Below are 25,998 nucleotides of genomic sequence, written 5' to 3'. Positions count from 1 at the left end.
CCCTTTCTGTAACCCATATTCCCCACCATATACCCCACGGGCTGCTAGAGTAGGTGGTTCCCTCTTTGTCTAGCTTACTATTAGTGATCATATATCTGTTTGGTCCTGGTACCCTCCCTTGTTTCCCCCTCTATTTGAGAAGCGGAGCTAAATAATTCGAGTTATGTGGTTTTGTTTGAAGAAAAGAAAAGCAATAGAATGGGTAAAAAATAAATAAGTAAATAAATAAAAATCAAATAAACTGAAAATGGGTGGAGTCCTTGTAGAGGCTTTCAACCTCAGTTTGAGAGAGGACATGAAAAAGGTTATTGAAACACCACAACAATACAGAAAGAAATATCAAATTAAATATCCAGTGAGCACTACAGCAATAAAGACAAGCACCACACAATAGTCTCGGTTCTGAAATCAAATCATGCCGGAGTGCAAAAAGAAAGAGAAAGATAAGATAAAATAAAAATTGGAGACATCAACTTCAATATCTACACCAAAATAAAGACATCAAAAAAATCGATCAATCAATCAATAAATATGTGGAAAAATGATTATTTTGTGCTTTTTTCTCTTTTTTCTTCTGCATAGGCACATTAACTATTGGGGATATTATAGAGGTAATTTCCTTGGCCTAGGAGATACAGGATTTCTCCACCCCTGAAGTATACTGTCATGGGATTAACTATAGATTCCTTGCATGATCATTTACTTTCCCCTCGGTGATTTTGTGGTGTATGGGAGACTTCTGCTTCATCTTGGATGGTAAAATCAGACCTCTGTATCTAGAGATCTTGGTGACAGTGCAGCTCAAGGAATGGAGCTTATGATGAAGTCTTGTGGTTCTAGCAGTTCTGCTTCTTCAGTGTCGTTTTAATCTATCTTCTGTAGTTGGTGGTCTTTGGACCAATAAATTCTTATTGAAAACTATGTGACAAGTTTTTTCTAGATTCTAACAATATAACTCATACTCAAGAGAAAGACAAAATATCACTTTTTATGGACTCTATTCTTGTAAAAATGCCAATATCAAAACTGTGATAATTTTTTGTATTCATAATAAGGACAGTAATAATAGTAGCTTGACTTTATTGAGGATTGGTGAGTCCTTAGATCATCCTTACAGCATTGATTCTGATTTTATGATATGTATACCACAGCATGTTAGTACCATTGTTATGCTCTCTTTAGTCTTACAATGCTAATTATGGACACTTAGGGTTTTTTTATAAGTACACTAACAAAATATCTTAACAAAATAACTTAAGAAATAACTTAACAAAAAAAGATTGTAAAGTTTGTCAATATCAATTGTTCACAAAGATGTGTGGAATTATGATCTATTGAGCATTGTTAATTGAATGTTAGCTGGTGTACCTTATAAAGAGGATATGTATGTATAGATCTCCAGAATCCAGAAAAATCACTCTTTGGTGCATGATAGAATTCCATAAAGAAATTAACTCATAAACTTTGTATATAAATTAACTCAAAGAAGCTCAAACAGAGTTGTCCATACAGGATAATTGAGGTTGCCTATGGTTCCTGACTAGGGAAACAAATACAAATACCGTATTTTCCGGCGTATAAGACGACTTTTGAAACAAAAAAAAGTCAATCGAAAATTGGGGGTCATCTTATACACTGAGTATATCCCGAAAAATGTTTCAATATGCCGCTAAACGAAAATTGTCTGAATATTGCCACAAAACGAATTTTCCAACCTGATCCTGCACCAATCACTGAAAGGCCAATCCAAGCAGGCTTTTGATGCATGCAAATTAGACAATGTTCTGGACCCGAATCTACACTGTAAAAAGCCTGCTCAGATTGGCCAGAGTCAGAGAGGAAGTCTATTACAGTATAACCTTTGAACCTTTGCTTGTTGTGATTGGCTCACTATGGTACATGAGCACAGGAACACATGCAGCACATGCAGCACAGGAACATTCTGTCTGATACAGCGAATATAGACCTAAACCTATGTTTTAACTGCAAAATTAGGGGGTCGTCTTATATGCCAGAACTAAATATCCAAGCTAAAGTCAACAACAATAGAATAAAGAGACCCAAACTATAGCAATCTAAATTTAAAATGGGCCTGTTATACTGCCAGGCCAGGGTGCAAAGGGTGGTATAGGATATACTCTCGGAACACTGGTGATGGGAATGGCTGTGATTCACTGTATATATGAAACACAAATATGAAGAACTTTTAAAATCACAACATTTTTAATAAAATAAAACTTAAATAATAAAGAAAGAAAAAGATCAGAAAACGTAAGTTTGGGTCTTGAATCAACAATTTACTTTCTCTGTAACCTTTATCAATATATTGAACTTTGGCTTAATCCCCACTGTTTGCTTTTCTTTTTTTTTTTTTTTTGGTCACACCCAGCTGTGCTCAGGCTCAGGGGACCATATGGGGTGCTGGGAATCAAACTGGGATCCGTCCTGTATTGGCCACGTGCAAGGCAAATGCCTTACTGCTGTGCTATGGCTCCAGTCCCCACCATGTTCTTTTCAATGTGGCTGCCATCCAGGTCCACAGCTTCCAGTGCTGGGACCAACCCTGCCCAGAAGAGCCCGCAGATGCCATGTCAACTGAGGTGAGCTGACTATGCCCACATAGGGCTATGGCTATGGAGATGGGCTACTTCATAACATGATGCAACCAAGCACATCTCCTAGTCAATGAACCCCAGCATAACACGTAGAAAACATCACACTACAAGTGTGACTATGGGGAAACAACACTGGCCTCCACCATGCATAGAGAATGAAAATGGCAGCAATGATGACTCAAAAAGTGCCAATTACCTATGTAGTCTATCAGATAAGGACTTTAGAGAAGAAATATGAAGGATCCTCCTAGAACTCAAAGAAAGCATGTAACAAGTTGAACAAACAACAAATAAGACTCAAGAAGATATGAAAATAGAAATCAGAAAACTCCAAACTGAAATAACAGGACTGAAAAACTTGATATGCAAAATGAAAACATCACAGGAAAGTCTCTCCAGGAATGTAACAGATGCTGAGGACCAATCAGTGAACATTACAACATTATACAGCAAAAGAGATGGGAAAAGAGCCATAAAATAAATGATCAGACAATGAAAGAAATCCTCAAAGAGTGTGAGCAGGTAAAAATAGATAAGCTTTTGATAAGCTCAAAAGAATCACTGGAGTACTAGAGACCCAGGAAGAAAATCCTCAGGGAAAAAAATCCACAGAAAGAATCAACAGTCAAGGACATCATTGCAGAGAAACTCCCAGAGCTAAAGAGTGCATGCAACCAAATCCTGTATGCCTGAAGAGTACCAGCTAAGAGATCCAAAGAAACATTCTAGTCACCAATAATGAATACCCAGATAGGGATAGAATATTGAAAGCAGCAAGATCAAAAGGGAAATTACACCAAAAGATGCATCCTTAATATTGACAGCAGATCTGTCACAAGAAACCCTCAAGATCCTAAGGCAGTGGTGGAATATAGTGACAAAACTCAATGAAATAAATGCTTTGCCTAAAATACTGCACCCAGAGAGACTCACATTTAGGTTTAAAGGAAGCATACACAGCTTCAAAAATAAACAACTCAGAAACTTTACAGCCTCAAAACCATCCTTAAAAGACTAACTGAAAGGTCTACTTTAAGAAAAGACAGACCAAGAAACACACCAGACTCCTATACAAAGTTGACACTAAATCCCATGACAATTGTCTCTCTCAATGTCAATGGACCTTATGCACTATTTAAGAGACACTGAGTGGCAAAATGAATCAAAATCAAAGGTTGGAGGACAATCATTCAAGCAAATAACTTTCTTAAAAAAGTAGGAGTGGCTATATTAATATCAAATGACCCAAACTTTAGACTTAAAAAAGTTATAAGGAACAAAGATGGACATTTCATAATAATCAAGGGATATGTAAAACTGGAAGAAATTACACTCCTAAACATATATCCACCCAAGGAGGAGCTACAAAATATTTAAACAATTGTTGACAAATCTGAAAGAAGATATCAATAGCAACACAATAACATTTACTTATATAAATAACTTAATGACACAGTTTATTCTAAATATCACATTTAAGAAATATAAGTCTAATTTTTGCTCCCCTTTGGCTTTGGGGCCACACCCAAAGAAATGAATAAATTCTTGAACTCTTATAATCTTCCATGGTTGAACCAAGATGATCTAGCATATATGAACAGGTGCATCACTATTAATGAAATTAAAATAGTGACTAAAAAGTTTTCCCCAAGTGGCTGGAGTAGCATTTGCCTTGCATACGGATGACCTAGGATAGACCGTAGTTCAATCCCCTGGCGTCTCATATGGTCCCTTGAGCCAGGAGTGATTTCTGAGCACATAGCCAGGAGTAACCTCTGAGCGTCACCATGTGTGACCCAAAAAAAAAAAAAAAAGTATTCCATCAAACAAAAGCTAAGAACCAGATGGATTAGTTAACAAATTATTTTAAACCTTTCAAGAGGACCTATTACCAATCCTTTTCAGGCTCTTCCAGAAACAGAAACATTTCTAAATAGTTTTTATGAAGTTGACATCACCCTGACAAAGATACTGCAAAAACAAACAAACAAAAAAACACTACAGACCAATATCACTGATGAACACAGATGAAAAGATCCTCAACAAAATTCTAGCAAATAGGATCCATTTTCTCATCAAGAAGGTCATACCCTATAACCAAGTAGGTTTTATTGCAGATGCCAGGATGGTTTACAGGGGTCTCAAACTCAAGGCCCGCGGGCGGTTTGCGGCCCTCTGTACAATATTTTGTGGCCCTGCCCTAGAGGAATCTTTTTTGTTTTGTTTTGTTTTAGTTGTTTGGGTCACACCCCCCAATGTTCAAGGCTTACTACTGACTTTGCACTCAAGGATCACCCCGACTTTGCCTCCTGCAGCCCCCAGGTAAATTGAGTTTGAGGTCCCTGGTTAAACATATATGCAAATCAATCAACACAATATACCTTATCGACAAAAGAAAATATAAAAACCATATGATCCTATCAATAGATGCAGAGAAAACAATTGATAAAGTCCAACACCAGTTCTCAACAAGATAGAACGAAAATAATTTTTCTCAATATAGTTAAGGCCATTTACCACAAAGTCATAGCAAATATCATACTCAGTGGAGATAAACCTAAAGCCTTTCCTCTAAAATCTGCTACAAGAAAAGACTGCCGAGGCCTGAGAGATAGCACAGTGGTAGATCATTTGCCTGGCATGGAACTGATCCATGATGGATGGTGGTTCAAATCCTTCATCCCATATGGTCCCCCAAGCCTCCCAGGAGAGATTTCTGAGCTCAGAGCCAGAAGTAGTTCCTGAGTGCAACCAGGTATGACCCAACAAAACAAAACAAACAAACAAAAGACAAGACTTCCCCTCTCACCACTTCTATTTAAAATAGTACTAGAAGTACTTTCCCTAGCAATTAGACAAGAAAAAGATATCAAGGGAATCCAGATGGGAAAGAAAAAACTCAAGCGATCACTGGCCTTCTTATACACAAATAAAGATAGAAAAGAAATGGGCATTAAAAAAAATCCCATTCACAATAGTGCTACAGAAACTCAAATACCTTGGAGTCAACTTAACTAAAGATGTGAAGGACCTATACAAAGAAAAGTAAAAAACATTGCTTCAAGACATAAAAGAGAATACAAGGAAATGGAGACACATTACCTGTTCATGAGTTGAGAGGATTAACATAATTAAAATGGCAATATTCCCCAAAGCATTGTACAAATTTAATAAATTCCCCTGAGGAGCGCACAACCAATTTACATTGATCCTTAGCACTTCATAAAGTCCTGAGCCCCAATCTCTGAATACAGAGCCAGAAGTAAGTCCTGATCACTGCTCAATGTCATCCCCAAACAAAACAAACAATAAAAGGTAAACTCATTATATGCCCCCTCTTCTTAGCACCCTAGATTTCTTACTTTTCTTAACTTGTCAAGCCCTCAGTTCCTTGGAACTGTGACGTTGGCTTTGCTGTGGGCAGGGGTGGGGGCTGGGGCAAGTGTTGGGTATCAAGCTCAGTTTCATCAGTAAATTGGGACAAATAGTATTGTTGGAGATTGTCTGCCAGACAGAGGATGTTGATATTGTGGGGGTCTTATATCCCACTCAGCTGTACCACAAAGCCCCTTAACAGTAATGACCATTTAAAAGTCCCTACTCATAGTCACATGCTAAAATTTCAATAGCATCTATGATAAGCCATTCTTTAAAAGATAATACTCTGGAAACAGCAATGAAATCAGTGATTGGTACCAGGATACAAGTTCGTGTGCAAGGTAGGAAAGAAGAATGGAAAAGGGGGAGCAGATAATTTTCAGGGTGGAATGACTATGCATGATACTAGAGTGGTGTTGCCCCATTTGTGGGGTCCCTTTTTTGGGTATTTGTGTATCCTCAAAGAGCTCCCAGAATGAGAAATTGATTCCCATCCCCCTTGTCCCCTTTTGGGGGGAGATCTTGGTAATATTTATCCACAGCAAATAATCCACACAGACAGGAGGGTTTAGGGGTAAAAGGTATGGGCAAAGAGTCCTTTGTCAGCCTGTTGTACGCTCCAAAAAACACCTGGAGCCAGCCTGCAAACTCTCCAAAAGTGACCAGTAATGAAAATCATGAATGCTATGATACTAAATTGTAACAAATATGCCATTCATGTGAATGTAATTGATGTAGGAGGTTTGCATGTGTGGATACAGAGGCTTTGTGTAAATCTATGTACCTTCCTTTCACTTTTGCTGTGAAACATACTATTTTTAGAGCAATTTTAAGGGAGAAAATGGTGTAAAGTAGAAAAATCTGAATATTTAAGTAGTGGTAGTATTTAGATATTGTATTTAGATAGTGGTAATATCTAAATAGAGGTAGTATTCTCATCATACTTTCACATGCTTAGGTCATTTGATGTCACAGTCCTGTGGGATGCATGTCAGACTCAAGAAAGACACATAATTTTCCCAGAACAACAAAGCAAAATAGAGACAGGCCAAGAGTCTTTGAATCCTCTTCTCAGGCCTAGTGTCTTCAAGTTCTATCACACCATTTGCCAAAGAAACAAGGAAGTTGGAAGAACTGTGAGTTTGTCTTGGCACAAACATTAGAATATCGCCCTCACAAAAGAGTGTTGGCAAATAAGGTTATAAAAGTAGGGACAGGGCTGGCTACCCAGGCCTTGAAGGATAACTAGACACTCAGTCTGGTGCCAAGTGTTCTGGTGAAACCTTTATTAAAGCTCCTTTCACTTTGAATAAATTGGTTCTCATCCCTTCCACTCTGCATCCCTAAAGAAGCTGCAAGAGTAGGGGGTTGTTGGGCCCGGAGAGATAGCACAGTGGTGTTTGCCTTGCAAGCAAGCCGATCCAGGACCAAAGGTGGTTGGTTTGAATCCCGGTGTCCCATATGGTCCCCCGTGCCTGCCAGGAGCTATTTCTGAGCAGACAGCCAGGAGTAACCCCTGAGCAACGTCGGGTGTGGCCCAAAAAACAAAAAACAAACAAACAAACAAAAAAAGAGTAGGGGGTTGTAGCATGAAGAAAGATCACATCTCCCCTGCAGCTGCTGGCCCTATCATAGCTCTCAATCAGCTGAATGAGCTATCTAACTTTCGATTAAAAACCCAAATTCTTCCAATGCCTAAAACCTTGATCCATTTGTAAATGAAGAAGTTATTTATGGGCCTAGTCCCAAGAGATTATCCAGGAGTGAAGAAAGATAAATGATAATATAAAGATTTTTTTTTTTTTACCAATAACTACATTGACAACTACCATAACAATGTCAATGAGGGAGAGACATGCAAGGCCTATCTCAAATACAGGCTGGTGGGGAGGAGATGAGATATGGGGGCCATTGGTGGTAGGAATGTTACACTAGTGAAGGCGTGTTCTTTATATAGTTGATACCCAAGAACAATTATGTCTGTAATCAAAGTGCTTAAATAAAAATATTATTTAAAATAATAATAAAGTTTTTTTCTAATAAAAAATCAAGTATTTTGGGAATATTGGTTTATAATAAGGCAGTTGCCCAGTGACTTCAGCAATTAAATTTTCTAAGTTAATAAGGTCATTGCTATGATGTGAATGTTTGTCCCTCTAATATATGTTGAACCCTAACCCCCAGAATAAACCCAGAATGAAAGGTTTGGAGGGATCTTTTAAGAGGTGATTGGGTCATGAAGATGAGGAGATTATGAATGGAATTAGTGGTGTTTTGTGTTTTTTTAAACCCAGAAAGATTGCTTGTACTTTCTACCATGTAAGGACACAGATTGAAGGACTCTCTGTGAATCAGGGAAAGCCCCTTCCCCAGGATTTCATTATATTGATGTTGTGATGTTGAGCTTTGCAGCCTCCAGAGCTGTGAGAAATAAATGTCTATCTCTTTTTTCTAAAAAAAATTATTTAAATAATATGATCATAGTTGACATAACTGATCATAATACATTTGTTTCAGAATGACAGAAAGTGAAGTTATCAAAAAATATAAAGGAAATAGAAAATCTAAAAAAAAAAGGAGAAAAAAATAAAGAGAATTGGAAAAAGAAAAGGAGAGCTATTAGCAGTAATATCGTGAAGAAGAGGTTTTTTCTGTTTGTTTGTTTGTTTTTGGACCACACCTGGTGATGCTCAGGAGTTACTCTTGGCTATGCACTCTTAAATTACATCTGGTTAGGGGGCCATATGGGATGCCGGAGACTGAACCGAGGTTCGTCCTGGGTCACCCTCATGTGAGGCAAGTGCCCTACCACTGTGCTACCGCTCTGGCCCATATTTATGAAAATTATTGTATCACCAATAAAGTTGTTAATACAATAGCAGAAGCTTTAGTACATTATTTTTTAAACATAGTAGATGCCTAAAAAAAAGAAAGATGTGCATGTGGTAGTTGTTATTTGCATAGGCACAGTAAAATATGGGAGAAATTGGAAGGAAAAACCTTTGACCTAAAAACAGTGAGCCCTCACCCCCTAAGTATTTTAGCAAAAGACCAACTCCAGGCTCCAGGCCTACTAGGTTGTCCAACCCCTTAAACATTCTTTGTGTTCCTGGTAACAAGTCTTCACCATCACAGTTGTTACTGTCAGATTTCTGTAGTTATAGATCCTGGTTTCTCTACAGGTCCTATGTCGAAGGCCTGGTGATGTATAGTGTCTTCTGGTTTTGTCTAACCTTAGGTAGCATTGCAGAAAATCCTGCCCTAAAAGCAGACTATTGCTGTTCCTATTCTGTCAGGGTCTCTTAAGTATCATCTTTGGAGTAAGTCAGTGCCATGGTGGTAGTGGAGCCTTCCTTGTTAGAATTCTTATTCCTGGTGATAGTGTAAGAAACCATGTTTGTTTCCATAGATGATGTCCAAGGGTTCAGGGGTGAATGGTCAATGTCTGAGCAACTGAAGTCTAAGCCAAGCCACTATGCCAGGTGTTCAGGATATAAGGTCCACTGCAGTATAAAATATTGTGTTCTATCTCTATTAAATAAGAACTTGTTTGCATATGTAATCTTTTCCCATTTTAATGTGCCTATGCAAAAAGGAACAATGCCACAAGGTATTTCTGGTACATGTGGGAGTCGAGGTATCAAGACCAACAATCCCTATAACCTTTTCCTTACATGGCCTCTGAACAAAGACTTATCTACTAGAATTCCATACTAAATAGATACCGAGGATGGGGGAGATTGCTGCTACATGAGAAGGTATTTGGTCATGGTTATGCCTATTAATAGAATGTAACTAAAGAGAGAGTCAAAGGAGATTTATATGTCCTTTTTAAGTCTTTTTAAATAGGCAGGGAAGGGGTAAGATCAGAAACCCACCTTCAACCTGTAAGTTGGTTTTGTGGAGTCTAGGGAAGATGGCTCCCAGAAGTTCACATATCAGGGAATATCCTCAAGTGGGGGACTTCTCAGCCACCAAATCTGGTAGCAAGCAAAATTCCACTGTAGAGGGAGGTGAAAGAAGAGAGGCCGATGAGAGCAAATCAATAGCAGCTAAGTGTCAGTTTCTTCTCATACTGAGAATCTATCTTTTCACTTCGGGGGCTGGTTGGCATCTGGATGGGGTGGGGAGAATATTCTGTTTTGTGAGGATTTAAGCACATAGAGTACTATCCAGTGGGTCTTGGGGACATTTCGTTTCCTTTCCTAGAAGCAATCTAAATTTATGAGCATAATGGTATTATGGTAAACTAAGTACAGTTTTGGAAAATGAGGACTATTAAGGAAGGACCCCAGGTGTGCAAGAAGGTTCGGTGATGGCCCTGGTTTCTGGGAGTCTGTGGGACAGTTCCGCTGCACAGTACAGTTAATTCCCCCACACCCCTCAGAACCCAGCTGCCTGGCCATGCTATGAAGGCCTGGCATGGCTATCCCATATCCCTGCTGTAGGGTTTAGTTCAGGGGACCTATTGTCTAGCCCCACCCACCCACCACCCCCCGCAGAGGCATCCCAGTTACCAGTTGGTGGCCCTGGTTTCTGGGAATCTGTGCAAATGTCTATCTCTTAAGCCTGTGAAAATCTGTGGCAGTATCCTGGAGGTGCTAATGGATCCCAGCAGCCTCTATTCCTGTCCTATTTCCTTGGCTCTATCTAGTCTTGACACTCTTCATGGAGGGCATCTAACTTTTCCAAATCCTCTCAAGTATTTCTCAGTATTAGGGTTTGTTTTATATGTTCACAAAATGCTCTCATATTCTTTGACTCTGCCCCTTTGATTATTTCATTTCAACTGCTCTTGTGGTAGTTGATTTGGCAGCCAGGAGTTCTGCTTTGCTTTCTGTAAAGGTAACAAGGTTGATTTTATCAGCTCTTGGGGATTAGCAAAGACTGAGTGTGGTGTAAAAGCAAAACCCAAAGTTTGCCTTGCAGGCTCTCTCAGTAAAGACACACAGAGAGAAATAACTACACTAACAACTATCATGACAATATTATTGAGTGAGAGAAGTAGAATACCTGTCTCAAATACAAACAAGGGGTGGGGTGGGGAATGGGAAGCATTGGAGGTGAGAATGTTGCACTGGTGAAGTGGGGTGTTCTTTTTATGACTGAAACCAATTACAATCATGTTTGTAATCATGGTGCTTAAATAAAGATATTATTTAAAAAGAAAAAAGAGATAAATACACATTTATTGGGGTGTTATCTTTATGCTTATTGTTTCTGATAATCAGTTATATCCTTCATATCCTAAAACCACCTTTCCGAGCCAACCAAAAAGCTGCACTCTTTCAGCAACCTGCTTGCTCAAATAAAACTGAATCTGAGCTTGAATGCAGACACAGACCACTGTAAACTTGGCATTATCTAGTGGTCAATAGGAAGCCTCTGCTAGTCGTTAAGCAGAGAGCGCCCATTCAAGATTCATGTGGCCAAAACTGTCGCCAAAAGACTGGAAAGAAATCTTGCTTCAAGCCCAAGACGGTTTGGAAAATGACACACTGGTGCCACCTAGAGGTAGTAAGGCTCAATTGCAGAAGCACTTTGCTAAGGGCTGAATTCCAGTCCAAAGGGCCTCCATGCCCTCCATCAGAGGCTGTTGATATTTAAAGAGGTTTGTTTGTTTGTTTTGTTTTTTTGGGGGGAGGTCACACCCAATTGCTCCTGGCAGGCACGGGGGACCATATGTGATGCCCGGATTCGAACCACTGTCTGTCCTGGGTCGGCAGCGTGCAAGGCAAACGCCCTACTGCTGTGCTATCTCTCCAGCCTTTTAAAGAGATTCTTGAGTTACTTCAGCAAGAAAAGCTCACAGGATGTGCTGGAGAGACCACCCTCTATCCAACAGATTGGCAGAAGTCTATCCAACAGATTTGCAATTCGTTGCCCAAAATTTGCAAAATGTTGGCCCAAAGAATGGGCAGAGGAATTTCAGAGAAAGAAAAAGGACTTGTTCTTGCTTTAAGTGACATATTCTGGATGCCTGGTCTCTTTCTCTTTAAACCCAATGAAAAGAAAGTCTCAAAAAAGAGAGCAGAACAAAGTTATTCCCAAGAAGTCTGGGGTCAGATCTCACCCTCTTAGATTGCAATGATTTTCCAGTGAATTTCCTCCTAATGGTCTTGTGATTTATGTCATAATCCAGGAGGAAGTAGCAAATAAGGAGGACAGGAAACTAAAATGAAGCTATTTTAATATTTAGCCTAGGAGCCCAAGAAATATTGCAACGGGTAGGGCATTTGACTTGCAAACTACTGATCTAGGTTTCATCCCCTGAACTCCATCTGCTCCCCCAAGACCACCAGGTATGACCCCCTGCAGTAAGCCATAAGAACTATCAGGTGTGGCCCCAAAACAAAGAACAAAAAAAATTAACCTAGACATGACTTTTTAAATATTAGATTATTTCTGCCAGACTGCACCTAATTGCATAGTTCATTATATAATTTTTATATCATATAATTTATTCTCCTTTCTTTCAAAACAAGAGTAAACTATTTCTTTTTTTTAACCATTTTTATTGATATACTGGGATTTATGCCTTTTTTATACAACGTGGTTTTTTTTAATTGCTTTATTTAGGCACCCTGGCTACAAAAGTGTACGTTGTTGGGTTTCAGTCATACAATGTACATGATCCTTTATCAGTGCTTTTTTCCTGTCACAGATGTCTCCTATTTCTCTCCCACCTCCCTTGGAATTTATGCCTTACTCATACTTTTTTGATACTATCACCAGAGAATCCTCTTTCCCTACCAGTGTTCTGAATGCTCCTCTCAATATCCCCCCAAAACTCAGATCTATGGACAATATCTTCAGTTCTGGTTACTTTGACTATTTGTTATTCCCTTACTATATTTCTTTTTTATTCCACATAAGGAACAGATCTCTCTTTCTCTCTTTTTATTCTGGAAAAAATTAATCTGAATAGACCTATTCTCCTGAAATGCCCCACAATAGTAAGTCAAAGAGAAGTTGATAAAGCAAATTTTTTATATTAATAATTTTTATTTTGACCAAAGTGGATTACAAATCATTCACAGTAATATTTCAGGTACATAGTGACATTGAATCAGGGGCATTCCCACCACCAATGTTGTCCTCCCTCCAACCCTGTTCCCAGCCCCCCAGGCTGCTAGTACAAGTGGTCCCTTCTGTGTCTAGCCTGTTGTAGATTGGGTATCATTTCTGTTGTAGTTGGCTTTAGATTTGGTATTCAAGTCTGATCATTTTTTATTTCTACTCAATGTTCATACGACTGTTTGGTCTTGGTGCCCTCTATTATTTCCCCCTCAATTTGTGAGGCAGAACAAGATGGTTCAAGTTATGCATTTCTGTTTGAAGGTAAAAGAAAAAAGAAAAAGAAGAGAAAAGAAAAAGGGGGGGCAAATATTCGAACAAGCAAAAAATGGGAGGTGTCCTTCTAGAGACTATAAATCTCATTTTTTTATAAGAGATATATAAATTTTAAAAATAACATTATTAATAATCTTGTGCTAATTTTAAACTTTACACAAAATATGTAAATCCTACAAATATAGAGTAAACTATTGGGGTTAGAACAATAATATAGAAGGTAGAGTGTTTGCCTTGCACAGGGTCAACCCAGGTTCTATCCCGGTATCCTTAAGGTCCCCCAGCCTACTGGTAGCAATTACTAGCAGTAATCACCCCTGAGTACCACTGAGAGTGGCCCCAAACCACCCAAACAAACAACAAAAGAGAGTAAACTATTTATTAATTATCTCCAGGTCACTGAATCATGGGAAGCCTATTAAAATGGTTTCTCCTACTCCACAGCAGGCAAAGAAAGCAGAAATTAAAATTCTAAACTTGAGTCAGGGAGATAGCTCTCAGAGCAAATAGAAAAGCTTTGCATGTTAGATTTTAATGACTCAATAGAAGTAGGTCCTGAGCATCACAGAATGTGATCCAAAAGTCAAATAAATAATAAATAAAGCAAAATTCCGTGGTTGCCTGGCTTCCAGCTTCACCTTATTCATTACAGCATAAGAATTTAGAAGTAGTAGGGGGCTGAAGTGCTAGCGTGTAGGGCATTTACCTTTCATATAGCAGATCTGGGTTTGATCCCTGTCTTCCCATATGGTTCCCTGAGTCTGCCAGGAGTAATTCTTGAGCACCCAGTGACCCCCAAACAAACAAACAAAAAAAAAATTAGAAGTAGTGACCCAAAGGCTTAAAAAACAGCAGTGAGAGCCCTGAGGACAGAAAGGATCTGAACTGGGTTTCAGGGGAAGAAAAGAGGAAGGTGCCAGAGAGAAGGAAAGACAAGTCCTGAACAAAGCCTATTTTACCTTTAGGGCTTTCAGAAAAGCCAGTATCAATGTCCTTACTCTGCCACCATGTGTCATTACCTCTTAATATCTTCTCTTCTCCTCTTTCAAGCCACTTTTTTTGTTGTTGTTGTTTGTTCTTAATTGTGGATATTGTTAACCCAGAACTTCAAGCAGCCATTAGTAAAAACAAAAGTTGTTTATTTAGTGACTAAATACTTGCAATTCAGGAAACACAAATTTTAAGTCAGATTGGGGGTTGGGAGGGAGTGAAACAGAAAGGCCAGAAACTGTAGTGTCTTAATGGAGAATAGAGAACAAAGACTGTAAACTTGGAAGTCAAGGATTCAGATAGAGAGAAAAGAAGCACAAACTAAAGGAAGATGAAGCAATAAGGGAAAGAGACACCGGTAAGATGATCAAGTAGAAGAGTCACAAAGTAAAACTAGATGATATCCTCTAATATCCTCTAATATTATTCTTGATGCTGGAAAAATAAAATAGGGTAGAATGCCTGCCTTGCATGAAGCCAACCCAAATTTTATCCTAGGGAACTTCCATGGTTCCCTGAACCCCATCAGAAGTGATCCCTGAGCACAGAGCTAGGATTAAGACCTGGAAACCACTGGGTGTGCTCCCTCCTTCAAAGAAAACCAAATAGAAAACTCTAAAATAATAACAATAGGATATTCTTTCTGGTTTCTTAAAATGTTGGTATTTGGGGCAAGTTGCCAGTTCAGGAGTTTAGCCCAATTTAAAGAGGACAAAAAATAAAAATTTTCTTCAGTAACTTGTCTCAGCTTATTTCAGGTGGTTCTAGTAATATCACTTTTCACAATATCGAAGTGGAGCCAGAGGAAACTGCATTCTCATGGGATGCTTTCACTTCTTTATTTCTTTCTTTAAGGTAAAATTAGCCCTTAAAAAATTCACATTCTGCAAATGTTTTTAAAGGGAATTTAGCTAACAGAGAGAGAGAGAGAGAGAGAGAGAGAGAGAGGAGAAAGAAAGAAAGAAAGAGATGGAGCTGGTGAGATAGTGTGGAGGTAAGGCATTTGCTTTGCATGCAGAAGGATAGTGGTTCAAATTCTGGCATCTCATGTGGTTCCCCAAGCCTGCCAGGAGAGATTTCTGAGCATAGAGCCAGGAGTAACCCCTGAGTGCTGCCGGGTGTGACCCAAAAACCGAGAGAGAGAGAGAGAGAGAGAGAGAGAGAGAGAGAGAGAGAATGGTTTTTTTGAGGTTTTTCTTTTCTCTTGGTCCCTTTCAGAGGATTCAGTGTCTAGGGACCAAAGCACAAGGAGATAGTGATGGGAGATGCCCCCAAGGAGTTAATGATGACCTTGGGCATTAGTTACACTGGGCAAAAAAGTATGTCAAGAAAGTAGGTAAAAGAGTAAAAGAGTTTGGAGAAGTGGATAGAAAGTGTAAGGTAAAAGTTGGAAAGAACTTTTGGAAACAGTCATGTTTAGATACTCCAAGTTAAAAATAAGATAACAGTTTTATAATGATGAATGCATCAAAAAGATTAATTATTAACACATATATATGTTCCACATAAAGGAGCATTATATTATATAAAATAATTATCATTAAAAGTACATGAGTCCAAGAGATAGAATAAAGATAAAGACTCTTGCCTTTGCATGCAGCCAATACTAGTGTAATCCTGGCACCACATAAGGTTCCCCAAGCACCCAATACGAGTGATCTCTAACCATAGAGCCAGTATAAGCCGGAACATCTCTGAGTATGGCTTAAAAATTTGAAAAGTACCTAAAAAATGACATTTGCAACTACAATATAATTGTAGTAAGGAACTTCAACACCTTATTCATCAATAGATTAACCAGAAAAAGAGTCAACAAGGACACAAGTCTTAAATAATTAATTAGAATAAATGGGCTTAATAAACACCTACAGTATACTTCACTCCCTAAAATGCTGAGTGCATGTTCTTTTCGAGTACTTATGGGATATTCTTAAAACTAGGTCACATGTTGGGACATAATAGGCCCATGAAAACTAAAACTAATTCAAGTGTTCTGCCTAACCAGAATGGTATAAGATACAAATCTGCATATACACACACACACCAGCCACAAAAATCTCTTAACATATGAAAACTAAAGTTCATGCTACTGAATAATGACTGTTATGAGCTAAAGAAATTAGCCAAGTCCTCCCATAATGCAGAAAAAATAATTTTAAATGGACTAGGACTTATATGTAAGATCTGAATCTATAAAATACATAAACACAAACATAAACAAAGCACTGCATAATACTGGCTACAGGGAGGGGGGGGTGTCCTAGAGACTTGAACAATGTCAAAAGAAGAAGTCAAAGCAAAAATAAACAATTGGAACTACAAATTTTAAAGTTTCTCCAAAAAGAAATAAGCGATTAATGAATAATATTCTACTGAATGGGAGACAATATTTGTACATTTAACAAGTTAATAAGCAAAGGATATAAAGAACTCAAAAATCAAGGCACAGCAGTAAGACTTTTATTTACATTGCATGTGGCCAGCCCAGGCTTGATCCTCTGCACCTTATATGGTTCTCAGAGTTCACCAAGTATGATCCCTGAGCACACACCCAGGAGTAACTCTGAGCACCACTGAGTGTGCCCCGAACACAACCAAAATAATATGAAAAGTATAATAGCAAAATCCACAAAGAATGGTCAGAAAAGATGAATGAGAAAATTAAAAGATGAAGCACTTGTATTAGCTATTAGCATTTTATTAGCTTTGTGTTCTAACTTGATTATTCATAACCAAATTATTCTAGTAAATTGATTCATAATAATTGAAGTTCATAATTATTCTAACTGATTTATTTATAGCCTAACTTGTATGAGAAGCATGCATACATGACCAGAGAACTTTGCTCAGGAGACCCAAGTTTGATACCCAGAATTATATATGCTCCCCTAAATACTTCCAAGAGAAACACTTGAGCACAGAGCTAGGAGTAGATCCTAAGCACTGTTGATGTGCCCAAAACAAAAAAAAAGTATACATATGCCTAAAAGGATCACTAAAAGTACTTCTCATAATGTATTATCAATGATGCACAAGTAAATTAACAATATTACCTCTCATTTGTGAAAATGCTTATTGTAGATTTTCATAAGAGATTGGATGTCAAATATTTGAGTGTCTTTGAGTTATGTTACAGATCTTGGTTTTGTCAAGATCTTTGTCAAGAGATTGGGGACAGCGTTTCTTGATTGAATAGAAAAGAATGTTATAACTCATATTCCTCTCATTTCAATTTCTTAGCTTTTCTCATTTTTTAGCATTATACAAGATAAATTATATGCTCATTTTGGATAGACAATATCCATATTCAGAGAGAGTTTTGCCACTCTTGAGTGGCAAATGAGACTAGAGAGGCTTATCCAACTTCCAGAATTTAGAATGTAAGGCTCAGTTCTCAAAGTCTAGCTCTGAGAACCACCATTTTCATATGTGCTTCATATCTTCGATTTTTATTTTTAATTTTATGTTATACTTTTGTTTGGCCATTTCACTCTCACTTTTTGTCTTTGCTGTCTTTGTTTTCTATCAAAATGAGAAATCTGGAGAGAGAGAGAGAGAGAGAGAGAGAGAGAGAGAGAGAAAGAAAGAAAGAAAGAAAGAAAGAAAGAAAGAAAGAAAGAAAGAAAGAAAGAAAGAAAGAAAGAAAGAAAGAAAGAAAGAAAGAAAGAAAGAAAGAAAGAAAGAAAGAAAGAAAGAAAGAAAGAAAGAAAGAAAGAAAGAAAGAAAGAAAGAAAGAAAGAAAGAAAGAAAGAAAGAAAGAAAGAAAGAAAGAAAGAAAGAAAGAAAGAAGAAAGAGAAAGAAGAGGGAAGGAAGAAAGGAAAGAAAGGAGGGAGGAAGGGAGGGAGGGAGGGAGGAGGGAGGAAGGGAGGGAGGGAGGGAGGAGGGAGGAAGGGAGGGAGGGAGGGAGGAGGGAGGGAGGGAGGGAGAAGGAAGGAAGGAAGGAAGGAAGGAAGGAAGGAAGGAAGGAAGGAAGGAAGGAAGGAAGGAAGGAAGGAAGGAAGGAAGGAAGGAAGGAAGGAAGAAGGAAGGAAGGAAGGAAGGAAGGAAGGAAGGAAGGAAGGAAGGAAGGAAGGAAGGAAGGAAGGAAGGAAGGAAGGAAGGAAGGAAGGAAGGAAGGAAGGGCCGAAGCGGTGGAGCAATGGTAATGCATTTGCCTTTCAGGAAAGATTTCTGAGCGCATAGTCAGAGTAATTCTGAGAGTCACAGAGTGTGGTTCAAAACAAAAAAGGAAGAAAGAGAAAAGTGAATGAAAAGGAAGGAAAGAAGGAGGGAAGGAAGGAAATTATTTACCCCATTATATCTATTTCTAACTATTCTAAAATTAATCTTCTTATGCTTTTAACTTTAATTTGGATAATGAAAATACTTTATTGTTTAATTGTCTACTCTAAATCTCAGACATTTCTCAATAAATGAGAAAAGTAGAATGTCTTGAATACAGGTGGGTGGAGGGAGGGAGATGGGGGACATTGGTGATGGGAATGTTGCACTGGTGAAGGAGGGTGTTCTTTTTATCAAACCCAACTACAATCATGTTCGTAATCATGGTGCTTAAATAAAGATATTATTTTAAAAAAATAAATCTCAGACATTTCATCTTTTGTTTTCCACTACCTTTCAGACACGGTGAATTACGTATCAGCTTCATTTGATACATTTTAGCCAGTTTGATTTTGATTTTCCATTTTCTCCCTTCTCCTACTGTTTTTGTTGTACAGTGATCAGGGGTCACACACCTACTCGTGTGGCCAAGGACCACAGATAATAGTACCTACAGGATCATAGTTAGTGCTTGGAACTTACCCTAAACTAAAGCCTCATGCCTGCAAGGCAGTGGTGTACTATTTCTAGGCCCCCTTTTACTGTTTGTTTTCCTTTAATATTTAACTCTAAGTATTTTGTTAAGTTTAATATTTAATTATAGTTGAATAACTTTAATAACTCCCATAGCCCTTTTAGTTTAGCCTAACTTTTTTCTTTTCTTCCTTTCCATATGCAATGGTTGGTTTTGACCATGAGTAAAAAATTCATCTCAGTTGTGTAAGTAGTTCAGAGCAGATGGCACAAGAAGCTGTCTTCTCCGGCATCTTCTGCTAAAGCTACTGGGTATCACTAGTCTTTACCATTCTCTCTACAATGTAATACTCTATTGTTATACTGTCTAAGCTATTGGAAAAAAGGGGAGAGAAAATTTAAGTCTTTCTTTCTTAGTATCCACCACAGCTATTAGCACAAAGGCTAAGGAACCAACATGGGGGATAAAATCAACACTTCTCTATCCCTTATAATGTACATTCAGGTCACCAAATGGGTCAGTGGGCCCAGTGAATAACTTGTTTTTTTTTTCAATATATTTTTATGTAAACATCTTGATTACATACATGATTGTGTTGTTTGGTTTTCAGTCATGTGAAGAACACCACCCATCACCAGTGCAACATTCCCATCACCAATGTCCCAAGTCTTCCTGCTCCCCACCCAAACCCCGCCTGTACTCTAGACAGGCTTTCTATTTCCTTCATACATTCTCATTATTAGGATAGTTCTAAATGTAGTTATTTCACTAACTAAACTCATCCCTGTTTGTGGTGAGCTTCATGAGGTGAGCTGTAACTTCCAACCCTTCTCTCTTTTGTGTCTGAAAATTATTATTGTAAGAATGTCTTTCATTTTTCTTAAAACCCATAGATGAGTGAGACCATTCTTTGTTTTTTTTCTCTCTCTCTCTCTCTCTGACTTATTTCACTCAGCATAATAGATTCCATGTACATCCATGTACAGGAAAATTACATGACTTCATCTCTCCTGACAGCTGCATAATATTCCATTGTGTATATGTACCACAGTTTCTTTAGCCATTCATCTGTTGAAGGGCATCTTGGTTGTTTCCAGAGTCTTGCTACAGTAAATAGTGCTGCAATGAATATAGGTGTAAGGAAGGGGTTTTTGTATTGTATTTTTGTGTTCCTAGGGTATATTCCTAGGACTGGTATAGCTGGGTCGTATGGGAGCTCAATTTCCAGTTTTTGGAGGAATCTCCATATCACTTTCCATAAAGGTTGAACTAGATGGCATTCCCACCAGCAGTGAATAAGAGTTCCTTTCTCTCCACATCCCCACCAACACTGTTTGCTCTCATTCTTTGTGATGTGTGCCAAGCTCTGTGGTGTGAGGTGGTAGGTACCTCATAGTTGTTTTGATTTGCATCTCCCTGATGATTAGTGATGTGGAGCATTTTTTTCATGTGTCTTTTGGCCATTTGTATTTCTTCTTTGTCAAAGTGTCTGTCCATTTCTTCTCCCCATTTTTTGATGGGATTAGATGTTTTTTCTTGTAAAGTTCTGTCAGTGCCTTGTATGTTTTGGAGATTAGCCCCTTATCTGATGGGTATTGGGTGAATAGTTTCTCCCACTCAGTGGGTGGCTTTTGTATCCTGGGCACTATTTCCTTTGAGGATCAGAAGCTTCTCAGCTTAATATATTCCCATCTGTTAATCTCTGCTTTCACTTGCTTAGAGAGTGCAGTTTCCTCACTGAAGATGCCTGTAGTCTCAATGTCCTGGAGTGTTTTGCCTACGTGTTGTTCTATATATCTTATGGTTTCGGGTCTGATATCAATGTCTTTAATCTATTTGGATTTTACCTTCATACATGAGGTTAACTGGGGGTCTAAGTTCAATTTTTTGCAAGTGGCTAGCCAATTATGCCAACACCACTTGTTGAAGAGGCTTTTTTGCTCCATTTAGGATTTCTTGCTCCTTTATAAAAAATTAGGTGATTGTATGTCTGGGGAACATTCTCTGAGTATTCAAGCCTATTCCACTGATCTGAGGTCCTGTCTTTATTCCAATGCCATGCTGTTTTGATAACTATCGCTTTGTAGTAAAGTTTAAAGTTGGGGAAAGTAATTCCTCCCATATTCTTTTTCCCAATGATTGTTTTAGCTATTTGTTTTGTTGGGTTTTTTTTTTGTTTGTTTTTTTGGGTCACACCCGGCAGTGCTCAGGGGTTACTCATGGCTGTCTGCTCAGAAATAGCTCCTGGCAGGCATGGGGGACCATATGGGACACCAGGATTCGAACCAACCACCTTTGGTCCTGGATGGGCTGCTTGCAAGGCAAACGCCGCTGTGCTATCTCTCTGGGCCTTGCTTTAGCTATTCTAGGGTGTTTATTGTTCCAAATGAATTTCAAAAGTGCCTGATCCACTTCTTTGAAGAATGTCATGGGTATCTTTAGAGGGATTGCATTAAATCTGTACAATGCTTTGGGGAGTGGATTACTTGTTAATCAGAGTTGGGCTACAGGTACATCTATCTCATGGTCTTCATCTGCCTGCATTCTAACAGGGGTACTGTGATTGTACGTCCAGGCACTGGGATAACCAAGGTTGTTTTCTAAGGGAAGAACTACAAAAATTTTGGAGAAAGGCCAGTTTAAATGTTACAGGGTTTTCTGATGTTACAGGTTTTTCTCTTGTAAAGACCCAGATTCTTGTGCTAGACATGAAAAACTTTAAGTTCAGAAAATGGACAAAGAATTGTGGCTTTTATATTATGGTGACTGCTGTCATCCACCCTTTTATTTATTTTTAATTGGTTATATAATTTATATAATCTATATATACTTATTATATAATTAACATTATTTATTATATTTAGTCATTAATATATTAGATCCTATATTGATCTATCGGATCTAATATGATCATGTTCTAGGGACTAGAGAAATATTACAGCAGATAGGTCACTTGCCTTGCATACAGCCAACCTGGTTGAATCCCCAGTATCCCATATGGTTCCTGAGAACCATCAAGAATAATTCATTTTTTTCTTTTTTTTTTTAGGCCACACCCGTTTGATGCTCAGGGGTTACTCCTGGCTAAGTGCTCAGAAATTGCCCCTGGCTTGGGGGGACCATATGGGACACCAGGGGATCGAACCATGGTCCTTGGCTAGCACTTGCAAGGCAGACACCTTACCTCTAGCGCCACCTCACCAGCCCCCAAGAATAATTCTTTTTTTTTTTGGTTTTCTGGGCCACACCTGGCAGTGCTCAGGGGTTACTCCTGGCTATCTGCTCAGAAATAGCTCCTGGCAGGCACGGGGGACCAGATGGGACACCGGGATTTGAACCAACCACCTTTGGTCCTGGATCGGCTGTTTGCAAGGCAAACACCGCTGAGCTATCTCTCCGGGCCCACCAAGAATAATTCTTGAGTGCAGAGCCAGAAGTAACCCCTGGCCATTGTTGATATGTCTCCAAAAATAAATTAATATTATTACATTTTTGATTAACTTATTTTTTTCAAACTAGAAATGTGAACCATCAGAATGAAATTGATTCACAAGTTCTTAAACTTAGAAAAAGTACTAAATTCTCTCCACTTTATTCTGTAATTGGTAGAGAAATGATGTCAATCCCTTAATCTTTATAATTCTATATTGGGATGTGGTCTCAGCTAACCAACTGACCAGGCAACTCATGGTAATCATTGTGTAATCATACTTAACTTTAGACAGTTAAGTATAATCACTTGGTTTCAATTATTTGGCAGTGTTATTACTCTCCTTGACTTAGGAATCCTCATTCTCTGCTAACCTGAGTACAGCAACCACTGAAGTTTTCAACAATGCTGATTAACCTTTTCCCAGATTATTTCTCATTGTAAATGTAGTTGTCTTTTGATCCTCCTAGCTCATATAAATTATATCATTTGAATACATTTTTGAGCCTTAAAGTGGCCCATCTACCTGTCATTTTTAACCTTTTCGCCTACTTCATCATAATAGTTCTGACACATTTATTTGATATAATATGGGCCACTGTTTTTCCCAACCTTTTCGAACCTATACCAAAAACGTGTTTCCTGGGTTCATCACCTGACTATTTTATCTTAGGAGAATATCAGGAGAATATCTATAAAATTTCCTTTGCTTGGGGTCGAAGTGATAGCACAGTGGGTAGGGTGTTTGCCTTGCATGCTGCCAACCCGGGACAGACCTGGATTCGAACCCCAGCATCTCATAAGGTCCTGCGAGTCTGCTAGGAGTGATTTCTGAGCACAGAGCCAGGAGTAACCCCTGAGTGCTGCCAGGTGTGACCCAAAAACCAACAAAAAGAAAAGAAAAGAAAGAATTTCAGGTTTTAAAATGAGTGAATTTTCCAGAAAGCCTGCCAGCTGTAACCACGCCCAAAAACTCAGTCATCACGTTTGAACCAGACCATCTCCATAGACTCACTCTTCTCGAATGAGATGTTAACTGAGCCATGAAAGATTATGGCTACCCTGGCCCATGCAGCAGAAAGCTCGGCCATCTCGGGAGGAAGGGTGGGCTACGCCCCTGCCCTGCCGAAGTCATGCTTGCTTCCTCCATCATCCAGAATCACCTGTTCCCAACGGCCTGCCTCATCACTGACTCTATGACTTCCTCTAGAAACACCAATTGACCACACTTCAGGTACGTCAGTTTGGGGGTTGATATCACCAGGGCTTTTAGAAGCAAATATTGGCACCCTGCCCCCATATTGTCTTTCTTCCAAGAGCCCTGGCATCTGAATACGTACCCCTAAAAGTCATAGTATCAGTAACAGTGCTTTGAATTTCTCGACAACTTCATTTGTTTGATGTTATCATCCCTAAAAAATACCCCTGTTTAACAGAATAGACAGCTAACAAGAGCTTATTAAACCTTTTCCAATTGTATTAATGACTTCATTGGAGGTACAATACTTTTCACAAATGTACTTCTTTCTTTTTCTTTCTTTCCTTCTTTTCCTCTTTCATTTTATGTTTCATTTTTTCTTTCTATTTTATTTTTAATAACTTTGCTTTTACTTATTTAGAACAGATATTATGATCAACTGTTACTATGTTAAAGAAAAAAATTAAACGAGTTAATTTAAATATACCCTTGGTTTTGCATGGTTTCCTGAGTTTTATCTGGTGACATTATTGCATTTTCATATAAAAATGGTTGATTACATATAGGAAATCGTAAGATGAAGGAATTAACAATGTGACTGTCATTGCCAGTAAGGAAGAACAGCAAGCTCAAAGAACTAAGAAAAGAGAAGTGACAGTTGTAAAAATGAGTTATACAAACTCCACTGGACTGCCCAATTAGATAAAAATAAAATTTAAAGGGTGCTTACATGAAAAAATAGACCCATAAATTTATCTTGGCAGGCAATTGAGACAAAGTGCAAATAACTGTCACAACAAGCTTGTCTGAGAGGAGTGGGGGTACAGCACGATGTGACTGACACATTTATTTCCAGTGAGAAATGAGTAATGCTAAAATTGACTTGTGGTTTGGGAAGTTTAAAAGGTTGAAAAACCTTCATTATAATCAAGTTACTGTTCATAGGATGGTCTGGAAGAAAAATATATTGGTTAAGACCAATAAAAGAGCAACAAAATATCCCAGTGACTTGTGCGTTATTGTTCGCTATGGATTAGTACCAAGGACTAAGAGCCAAGGACTCACAGTTCTCTCAGAGTTATGAATTCTGTCTTCACTTGCCCATCCAAGGTAATTAGAAGACCCTTTCCACAATAAGTCAGTGGGTAACAGTTGTAGGATTGATAGTTTAAAAGAATATTAAAACTCTTTTACATTTTTAATAATTTTTGTGATCAAAGTGAATTACGAATCTTTCACAGTAATATTTAAGGTACATAGTGACAATGAATCAGGGCCATTCCCACCATCAGTGTTGTCCTCCCTCCATCCTTGTTCCCAGCATGCATCCCACATCTCCCTCATTTGCCCCCTGGACTGCTAGTGTATCTGGCTCCTTCTGTGTATAGCTTGTTGTAGATTGGGTATTGAATCTGTTGTCGCTGACTTTGGATTTGGTGTTTAAATCTGATCATTTTTTTTTAATTTCCACTCAATGTTCATAAGACTGTTCTGGTATCATCAATTTATAATTAAAATAAAATATAAAATAATTCAATGAATGATTTCAGGACAAATGATTTACTATTTGATGAAAAATAATTTAAGCCAATAGACCTATATCTTAAGGAACAACAGTTATTCTTTTCAAACATTATAAGTGCCAAACTGTTTTGGGTTCTGGAAGTTATTTCTTAAGGAATTATTATCTTCAATCATCCTAACTAGAAATAGGACTTGTTATTTCATGAACAAAATGAATAGATAAAGAGGAAAACATAGAAGAAGTATGCAGCAATGATAACTCTGGGAATAAATGAAATTCGAGCTAAAAATTTTCAGAAAGTTAAAATTGTCTCCTGGGCCCAGAGTGAAAACACAGCAGGTAGGGTGTTTGCCTTGCATGCAGCTAACACATGTTCAATACCTGGTAACCCATATGGTCCCCCAAGCCTGCAAGGAGTGGTTTCTGGGTGCAGATCCAGGAGTAACTGAGAATTTGCCAGGTGTGGCCCCAAAAGAAAACAAAAAACAAAACTTTAAACTTGGTTCCTGAGATCAATATATAAGACTATGCATTTAAACAGTTCAGGGGTTTTTTTGATTGCTAAGTCTCCTTCCATCTGTATTTTTCCCTCTTCTTCTCTTACTTATATTCCCTTTCATTCTCTCTGATTTCTTACTCAATGGTATTCACAACTCTAGATGTAACCTGATAAATTTCTAATGAGCATATATTTATCATTTCTTTTTGCCTTT

This window comes from Suncus etruscus, chromosome 7 (genome assembly GCF_024139225.1).
Source record: "Suncus etruscus isolate mSunEtr1 chromosome 7, mSunEtr1.pri.cur, whole genome shotgun sequence".
NCBI lineage: Eukaryota > Metazoa > Chordata > Mammalia > Eulipotyphla > Soricidae > Suncus > Suncus etruscus.
This window is presented reverse-complemented; position numbering follows the sequence as displayed.